This window comes from Nycticebus coucang, chromosome 20, assembly GCF_027406575.1.
Source record: "Nycticebus coucang isolate mNycCou1 chromosome 20, mNycCou1.pri, whole genome shotgun sequence".
NCBI classification, from domain to species: Eukaryota; Metazoa; Chordata; class Mammalia; order Primates; family Lorisidae; genus Nycticebus; species Nycticebus coucang.
In genome coordinates, this window is record NC_069799.1 from 30,878,901 (window position 1) to 30,888,780 (window position 9,880).

Sequence of the window (9,880 nt, forward strand, 5' to 3'; positions counted from 1 at the left end):
CTGGAGTCTTCTCTCCCCGGAATCACCGTGCCCAGTTGCAAGGAAGCTGTTACTCGGCTACCATCTTAGTATGTTATAACCTCTAGGGAAAAATTCTTTTCCTTACCTTTTCTAGCTTCTAGAGGAGGCCTACATCCATTGGCTTGAGGCCCTCTTCTTCCATCTTTAAAGCTAGCAATGTAACATCTCATTCATTCTCTCCTTCCCCTTCCTCTCTATTACCCACCCTTCCTTCTCACCTCTTTTCTCATCATATCTCCTCTCTGATATCAAGAAAACATTAATCAGCTTCATGCTCGCCCACCCCTCCCCCATGAACCATGTTTGCCAGTGGGCCTGCCAGCCTGGCTCCCCTCCCTGGCCCCTACAGGCGGGCAGACTGCCCTGAGGAGTCAGGGATGAGAGGGCTTTGTCAGCCTGCAGTCCGGCGATGATGCCCAACTTCTTTGCTGCCCCCAACTGCACATGGAAGAGCATCCAGTCCAACCTGGCCTTCTTCGGGTTCCCACGGGATCTGGCCAGATGCCAGAAGTGGGTGGAGAATTGTAGGAGAGCGGACTTAAAAGATAAAAGACCTGATCAACTAAATAAACATTATCGATTATGTGCCAAACAGTCTGAGACCTCTATGATCTGTAGAACTAGCTTCTACAGGACAGTTCTTTGAGATAGTGCAATACCAACAATATTTGATCTTACCAGTCATTTGAACAATCCACACAGTAGACGCAGAAAATGAACAAAAGAATTGAGTAAAGAGGAAATCAGGGCTCTGAAACAAACAAACAAAAAAGAAAATGATGAAACTTCTGAACAGGAACCAAAACATAAAGAAAACAATAACAGCAATGCTCAGAACACCAGTACAGAAGAGGGGGGTGAAGAACAGGATGAGGACATTTTACGTCTAACTCTTGAAGAGAAGGAAAACAAAGAATATCTAAAGTTTCTATTTGAAACTTTGATTTTTATGGGAAAACAAAACATACCTCTAGATGGACACGAGGCTGATGAACTCTCAGAAGGTCCCTTTACTCCTGATAACTTTCAAGCGCTGCTAGAGTGCCGGATACACTCTGATGAAGAGGTTCTGAGAAAGCGCTTTGAGACAACAGCAGTTAATACATTGTTTTGTTCAAAAATACAGCAGAAACAGATGCTAGAAATCTGTGAGAGCTGCATTCGTGAAGAAACTCTCAGGGAAGTGAAAGACTCACACTTCTTTTCTCTTATCACAGATGATGTAGTGGACACAGCAGGGGAAGAGCACCTACCGGTGCTGGTGAGGTTCGTGGATGAATCTCATAACCTGAGAGAGGAATTGGTGGGCTTCCTGCTTTATGAAGCCGATGCAGAAATTAGGCTGTGAAATTTCGCATGAGAATGACTGAGAAGTGGGGGTTAAATATGGAGTATTGTTGTGGCCATAAAACCAGAATATGTCTTCAAAGACAAGCACCTACATGTGCACTAAAATTTTTAAGTTTACATGTTTCAGTTGTGTTGGGACCTGAATTTTAACAGTAAGAATTGTTGACCGCAAGAGGGACTTTACCTAACAATTGCAATCAGTGTAACCTGGCTTATTGTACCCTCAATGAATCCCCAAAAATAAAAAAAAATAATAATAAAAAAAAAAAAAAAGAATTGTTGACCAACAATAGACACTAATCCTGAGAATTTATGAAATTGGCCTCAGAACTGATCTCAGACTGATCAATACTGGTCAGTTAACCATAGCTAGGAAAACAGTAAATGAAAGAACAATGGAGAATGATATAATTTATTCCTTATAAAGTGTGTATTTATAAACTTATAGGAAGTATTCAGAAGAATAAACACTGTTAAGTTTCTTCTATGAATCATTGGAGGAAAGTAAAGATTTTCTCCTCAAGTACATCGATATAACTTGACATTTTTATTGTATCAGGACTCTGCTACATACCTCATTCCTGAATATGACTATGGTCACATTTAAAGTACTCCACTTGGTAGCCGGGCGTTGTGGCGGGCACCTGTAGTCCCAGCTACTTGGGAGGCTGAGGCAAGAGAATCGCTTAAGCCCAGGAGGTGGAGGTTGCTGTGAGCTGTGTGAAGCCACGGCACTCTACCGAGGGCAATAAAGTGAGACTCTGTCTCTACAAAAAAAAAAAAAAAGTACTCCACTTGGAAAGGTACGTACTGAAGCCAGTGCCTAATCTACCCTTCAATGCAATTTTGTATGTCTTTAGTTTTCTCTGAATGTCCATCATGGCTGCTGTTGTATTACCCTTCACATTCAGAATGTCAGTAAAATATTTTTAAAAAAAAATATTTCCTGCACCGATGGTGCCACCAGCTAAGTGTATAGGGCACTGGTCACAGACACCAAGGTTGGCACGTTCAAACCCAGCCCGGGCCAGCTAAAACAACGATAACTGCAACAACAACAATAACAGAAAACAGCAGGGCATTGTGGCTGGCACCTATAGTCCCAGCTACTTGGGAAGCTGAGGCAACAGAATCACTTGAGTCCAAGAGTTTGAGGTTGCTATGAGCTGTGATACCAGGCACTGTACCCTGGGTGACAGCATGAGCCTTTGTCTCAAAAAAAAAAAAATTAGTTGTACAGGTCTCTGTGAGGCTGAGGCAGGTGAATTGCCTGAGTTCCCAGGTTTGAGACCAGCCTGAGCAACAGCAAGACCCTGTCTTGAAAAATAGCCAGGCATTGATGTGAGGGCCAGTAGTCCCAGCAACTTGGGAGGCTGAGGCAAGAGAATCACTAGAGTACCCCAATTGATTGAGGTTGCTGTGAGCTGTGAGGCCACGGCACCCTACAGAGGGTGATATATTAAGATACTATCTCACAAAAAAAAAGGAAGAAATTTCCAAAGGTTTGTTCATTGCTGAGTCAAACTCTAACATTCTCCCAAGAACATACAATAACACACAATAACAAAAATAAACAAAATGCATCAACACACCAACACAAGTCAATGAGAACAAAACTGTGAGACAGTGATAGACCAAGATTATGGAACCTTGCTGAGTGATTTGTACAGGGTTGTCACTATAAGCGCACAGTGGCAAGTTCACAAACATAATTCTCAAATCTCAAATAAATTTCTTTATAATTACAAAAAGAAATAAAAATTAAGATAATCACATTTCGAACACACATCCTCGCCAACAAGCCGGCGCCCAGTTGGGGCCGGTTCATCCACTGTGTGTTCTGGCTGGGGCTGGGGCTGTGCCTTAGCCAGGTAGTATTTAGTTGTACAATGTTTGAGGATCTATTTGGAGGGGATTATTCCAGTGTGACAAATAATCAGTATGGACAAGGGAAAAAATTAAAGACTAACGTTTTGGAGTCACCTCCTCCTAGAGAATTCACCAATTTAAGCAGAATCAGAAATCAGGGTAGATCCTGTCATCTCTATTCCCTTCTTCGGACACTTCATTTCACACCTGAATTCAGAGCTTTATTTTGTCTTGGTCCAGAAGAGCCTGGTTTGTTCAAAGATAAGGATAATTCTGATGCAAAGCTTTGAGTCATACCTTTGCAGTGACAATGCTTATTTGCTCAGCTTCTGGTCCTGAACCAGGAAGCTGCATCCACACACCTCACTGATGGCTGCGGGGAGACCAGCAGTGATGTGAAGCAACATGATAGTCTGGCCATGACCTCATCAATCGTTTGTAGAATGGAACTATGATTAAACATGGCAGTGAGAAGCAGGTGAATATGCCAGAGTCTTTTAGTCATAAGTTACATCATAAATTAAAATTCCTGTAATTTAACCTGTGTGCTATACCATATGAGATTAAAGTGTTTATTACTAGAAATATTTTATTGCATGTTTACTCTTACTGTACACCTAAGTCATGAAGTGTATAATCCAGAGTTCTCCTTGTGAACTGAAGGAAACAAATATCTTGAAACTTAATCCTTGATTCAATACTTTAATACTTGGAAAATGGATTTGATGAATTTTACAAATAGAAGACTGTAGCCTCAGGAAAGAACATTGGGTTGGAATACTGTCATGAAGGTTAATTAGGGAACTAATAAAAATAAAAAAATTGAGAAATCTTCAAATTAACACAGATATATAATTTTTATTCTTTTTGTATTTTACATCATTGCTTTAATGTAAATATTGGCCCAGTAAAGATGACATCACTTTAAAAAGCTTATTTTGAACATATGTTTATATCAGATCACACAATTTTAGAGTAGTGGGTTCAAAACTGATTTTTTACTGTTATCCCAAAATACTCAGCAGATAATCTTTTTTTTTTTTTTTTTTTTTTGCAGTTTTTGGCCCGGGCTGGGTTTGAACCTGCCACCTCCGGCATATGGGGCTGGCGCTCTATTCCTTGAGCCAATATTTTGTGGGTTTTGGCCAGGGCTGGGTTTGAACCCGCCACCTCCGGCATATGGGACCGGCACCCTACTCCTTGAGCCACAGGTGCCTCCCAAAATTCCACTTATCAACTTATTTCTTTTCTCTTTTTTTTTTTTTTTTTGGTTTTTGGCTGGGGCTAGGTTTGAATCCGCCACCTCCAGCATATGGGACCCGCGCCCTAGTCCTTGAGCCACAGGCGCTGCCCACAGCAGATAATCTTGTTCAGGTTAAACTCTAGAAAATATTTGCTGAATGAATGAGTTAGTCTTCTCTGACTTACTTTTTTATTTTTCCTTTTACATATACATGTGTTTATTAGGTTTCCACCCTTGTCATAAAACGCAAAAGGCTTAAAATTCAACAACAATAACGATGTTAAAGACAAAGACTAGAAACAAAACTCGCAAAGAATTAATGAAGATAAATACATTCAGAAAAAAAATCAGACGATTGCTGCATCAAAATATCAAGCAATAATAACAACAATGCCAAGAAAGCAACATTCACATTGTCAAATAAGAGTATGTCCAAGCCGGGCGTTGTGGTGGGCGCCTGTAGTCCCAGCTACTCGGGAGGCTGAGGCAGGAGAATCGCCTAAGCCCAGGAGTTGGAGGTTGCTGTGAGCTGTGTGATGCCACAGCACTCTACCGAGGGCCGTAAAGTAAGACTCTGTCTCTACAAAAAAAAAAAAAAAGTGTGTCCAATAAGAGTATGCTTTGACTCTGAGGTTCAGCATGGAGTCATCAGTTAACCTATAACTATATAATTAAATTATAAATTAACCTATAACCCTATAATTAAATTTTAGATTTAGTTTATTACTTATGTTTAGAAAGGTGATTTATATATGTATACTTAGGTATATTCATAATATCTAAATCATATGTATTATACACAAAATTATTATAAAAATCTTTTAATTAGTATCACCTTCAGTTTTTTTTAATGACTACCCATTTATTCTAACCAGATATTAGAAATCAGAATTAGATATGAGAAATTTGCTCATGTAAATATAATAATCTCTGCTTGCCCTACAAATGTTATACAACCAGTGGTTTCACCACCGAACAGTAATCCTTTACTGTTAATGTCTATTCTGGCAACAGTTAAAGAAAGTTTCTGTGTTTTACTCTATGAGAAGAAAATAAAATGATATTTTCTGAACTTGTTAATTGATATTTGGGAATTATGTCTTTTTATTTTTTTATTTTCCAAGAAAGCATTGGGGACAAAAAATACCTTTTGGCCCTACAGGCTGTGCAAACAGAAGCTTTTTCAGTTTGGAAATACATAGTAATTAAGACTTTGTGTCTGTCTTTGAGGTACTGTATGACTGACTTAGCTATAATAAAATAATTCACAAAATAATTTCAAACAATGTATATAAAGCACATTATAAATTAAAGACATTAACTTTAAGCAAAAAAAAAAAAAAAGATTAAAAAGCGTGTTACCATTTGCTATTTGGGTAACAGATTGACTCTCATCTGTATTTGTAGCATGTTATTCCACAGCACAAACTTGTGAAAGCCATATCTCATAAATTTGTCAATCAAAGGCGCGAGGTCTACTAATACTTCCTGTTTCTGAGGGTGTGAACATTTTTAGTATTAAGTGAATCTCTACTGAGGTAGTCCTGAGGTTTCCCAGGGGGAAGCTCTTCCCAGATAGAGAAATTTACCTGGATGTTGATTTCTGGGCATCTCTCCTCATCCTCCAGACAATAGAGTAAACACCTACCAGGTATGTTCAGAGAGTACCTTCATGGGAAGGCTATTGTTTCCTAGAGAATCAGTAATCGTGAGTATTTAATTTAGACAATAATTCTCTCCCCAACAATAGACAAGGAAATCAGGCATCTAAAGGAACTGATGAGTCAACTTTTTCTGCAATCTAGCACGTAAGAGGTTGAAGAAAGAATTTGTGTTCCAGCTGTCCTGTCACTGCTGCTACAGAACCAGCTTGCTTAGTCAGAGGGGAGAGTGAAGTATTAAGCAATGAATACGTAGCCCCAGTATTTATTAGAAAGCCTTGGCCCACAGCTTTCCATAGGTAAAGAGAGGGTAGACTACCCTTTGCGCTGGGCATCCCTAGAGCCATTGTAACAAACAGTTGGCTGCCCATGAAGGCATCATTGTCATGGACCAAGTATTACCTGGGCCTGAGGAAAATGTTGTGCCCATCTCAGGTTGCCAGAGTGGGCTGAGTTCTGCATTTTCTTTCTTTCTTTTTTTTTTTTTTTGTAGAGGCAGAGTCTCACTGTACTGCCCTCGGGTAGAGTGCCGTGGCGTCACACAGCTCACAGCAACCTCCAACTCGTGGGGTTCCGTGATTCTCTTGCCTCAGCCTCCCGAGCAGCTGGGACTACAGGCGCCCGCCACAATGCCCGGATATATTTTTTTTTTTGCAGTTTGGCCGGGGCCGGGTTTGAACCCGCCACTCTCGGCTTATGGGGCCGGCGCCCTACTCACTGAGCCACAGGCGCTGCCCGAGTTCTGCATTTTCTCACTCAGAGTCCCAAGGTCAGATTCCAGTGGCAGGTGGCATTCCTTAACAAGCATGCACCCACTTTCTACCCTCAATTCCCGAGTTTCAGACTTACCTCTGCCTGGGTACCTCTTTTTAGCCTTTGCCTCACCAAGTCCTCTTGGTCACATGACCTCCCTGTCTGCCTGAAGTTTTACTACTGACCACAGTGAAACAGCGGCCCATTGATTCAGCCTGAGAGGAGTCTGGGGTGTCTTCCTGGATCTTTTCAGGGAGTCTGTGAGGAGGTTTAACATAGACCATTTGCCTCCACTTGAGGGGTGGCAAACTAGAGCTTTAAGCCAAGGGCATATGATCAAGGCCACAGGTTTATAAAAGAGACACCATTCATGAAGCAGGGGAAAAATCCATCTTACTTGATTGAGAAAGTCACAACTCAAAAAGGGGAGTAAGGAGAGCAGGTAGTCCCCAGTTTATACCACAACCAGAAATGGTCCAGTTTGGCCATTTCTTGTTAAAGAAAAAATGTGTTGTTCAAGGGTGGCAGCAGATACACATCCATAGTCTGTCTTCTTATCTTAGCAACAAAAAGCCAAGACGTGTGAGGAGTGAATTAAAGACACAGAGGAAGGAGTGAAAATGTCAGGCAGTAAGAAAAAGAGGCTAGTGTTTTAAAGGATAAAGTTCGCTCCTGTTTTTCTTTGCTTCATTTTCAAAAGAGTAACTCATAACCTTGGGTAGTGATCTCGAAACCCATAACTAAGGAAATACAGCTTGAGGCAGGCAGAAGAAAATACAGAGCAGCAGATTTAATAATATCGTGGCAGACTGATGCCTAATAATTGATGTTTGTCACTTTCAGCAAATATAGAGCAATCTGATGAGGTTTTAAACAAAATCTCAAAACAAAACTAACACTTACCTGGAGATTCCCTTTTCAGTTAGGCCAACCTGTTCACATACAAAATTTTTCATAAATTTGCCTTTGCAAATGTTAGCCCTTACACAGACCATTTTTGACGTGCTGAAGCCAATGTTTGTCAGAAAATTTTCTTCTTGGATCGGCACATGTAGCTCAAGCAGCTAAGGTGCCAGCCACATACACCAGATCTGGTGGGTTCAAATCAAACCTGGGCCCACCAAACAATGACAACTATAACCCAAAAAATATCTGGTCTGATATTGGTGGTGAGGGCCTTAGTGCAGCTACTTAGGAAGCTGAGGAAAGAGGATCGCTTATGGCCGAGAGTTTGAAATTGCTGTGAGCAGTGATATTATAGCACTCTACCCAGGGTAACAGCTTCAGACTATGTCTCAAAAGAAAAAAAAAAAAAGCATATTTTCTTCTTAAATCATCACTTATTTTAGAAGAAATATTGTTACTAAGTTTTGTCCGACACGAAATCATTCTCTTTCCTTTTAGTGTTCCTTTCCACCCATGTTTCTTCGTATTCATGAGTTTCTTCACATCTCTCCCTTACATACTGGTTCCGTCTTGCATTAAGTTTTTTCCCTATTTTTAATGGAAATGTGATCCCAGTTAAGTCTTTTCTATGTAAAGGCCTGGGAAGGTAGTTTTACAGGATTTACGTCTCTTAAAGTTCAGACTTTATCAAACAACGGGGTAGGTCAGCTGGAAAGCACTAAAAGAAAAAATAAACAAGGCATCATCAACCAGGGAGCAGAGGGACTTTAGAGTACACTGTAGGTTTATATTTTACCTTCCATTTTTACAAAAGATATGAGAGGGAAAGAGAGGCCCTGAATATTTGGGGAGAATAGAGGGGTGGCTCTCATGTTATGAACATCACTTTCTTTACTGTGACACAGAGAGACAGAAACCTAACAACCAGCCTTCCCAGCATCTCAGGTGGACCTTGTCTGAAGCTGGAGTGTGTCCACCAAACTAAAAGAGTTCCAGAGTCAGAGCTGGTTCAGGGATTTCACAGGGTCTAGAAGGCAAGTTTGATCCTCCATCTTCAGGAGAGAGAAATGTCACTTCCAGGGCATCTCTCTAGTAGTGAGGGGATGGTCCCAACAGAGGCTACTTCCTGAGCCATTCCTGACTCCAGGAACCCATAGTCATGATGCGGGAAGGGCTCTGGCCTGCTGGCTTCTTGCCTGACCCTAGAGTAACTCTGTTCCTGACAACCTTCTTCCCTAGTGGTAGCAATCATTTCAAAGCTTCCTTCTGTTTCTTGGGCACTGATGCTGGCCTGGCTTTCTCTTGCTGTCTCTTCATCCCAATTCTCCATATCAAGACCTTAAAAATCTGGTTTAATGTTCTGCTTGTTGAGCCAGACGCCCCTTTGTATGCTTTTCAATATCAGGATGAACTGGAGGATGATGTGCATTGTGGAGATGGGAAAAAAAAAAAAGAAGGAAATGGAGCAGGGGTAGGTAAGGAGCTACATTACTTAGAAAGCAAAGAGAGTGAAAGCTGTAAGTGTGATAAGTACTGTGCATCAGGCAGCGTGAATTCAGAATGTCTAATGTTCCATTACCTTATCTTGCTGAAAATGTACACTTTCCTCCCAGATTTTGGCACTAAAATGTCACATATGGGGAACAGATGTCAAGTGTGTGATCCCTGGTTTTTGGTTCCAGGTGACACAGCATAGTTACTGGTACCAAGACAGTGGAACAAATGAGCAGAACAAGTAGGTACAAGTGAGCAAAAGGTCAAAGTTTATTAAAGCACAGTACACTCCAGAGAAGGGAGACATCCACCTTATCAAGTGGAGACCACCCTGGGTTAGTGAGATTTTTCCCGTTCATGACAATTTTCCAAATCTATGTTAAGTGGTGGGGGGAGGGGAATAATATATTTACTATTTTTACTGGAAAGGGAGAAAAATTCCCGAATGGAGAGTCCTCCCATTTCTATCCCTGTAAAGCCATTTCTAGAAGTTGTCATAGTATTTGTAAACTGTGATAAGTGATTGTAGTCCCACCTGCTAGGGAGGCTAAGGCAACAGAATCACCTGGGCCAAAGGATTTGG

General features: G+C 41.0%; 1 pseudogene; it reads left to right on the forward strand.

Annotated features, from left to right (window-relative positions):
* Positions 1 to 433: 433 nt before the first annotated feature.
* Positions 434 to 1,521, forward strand: LOC128572560 (52 kDa repressor of the inhibitor of the protein kinase-like; annotated as a pseudogene).
* Positions 1,522 to 9,880: the final 8,359 nt, after the last annotated feature.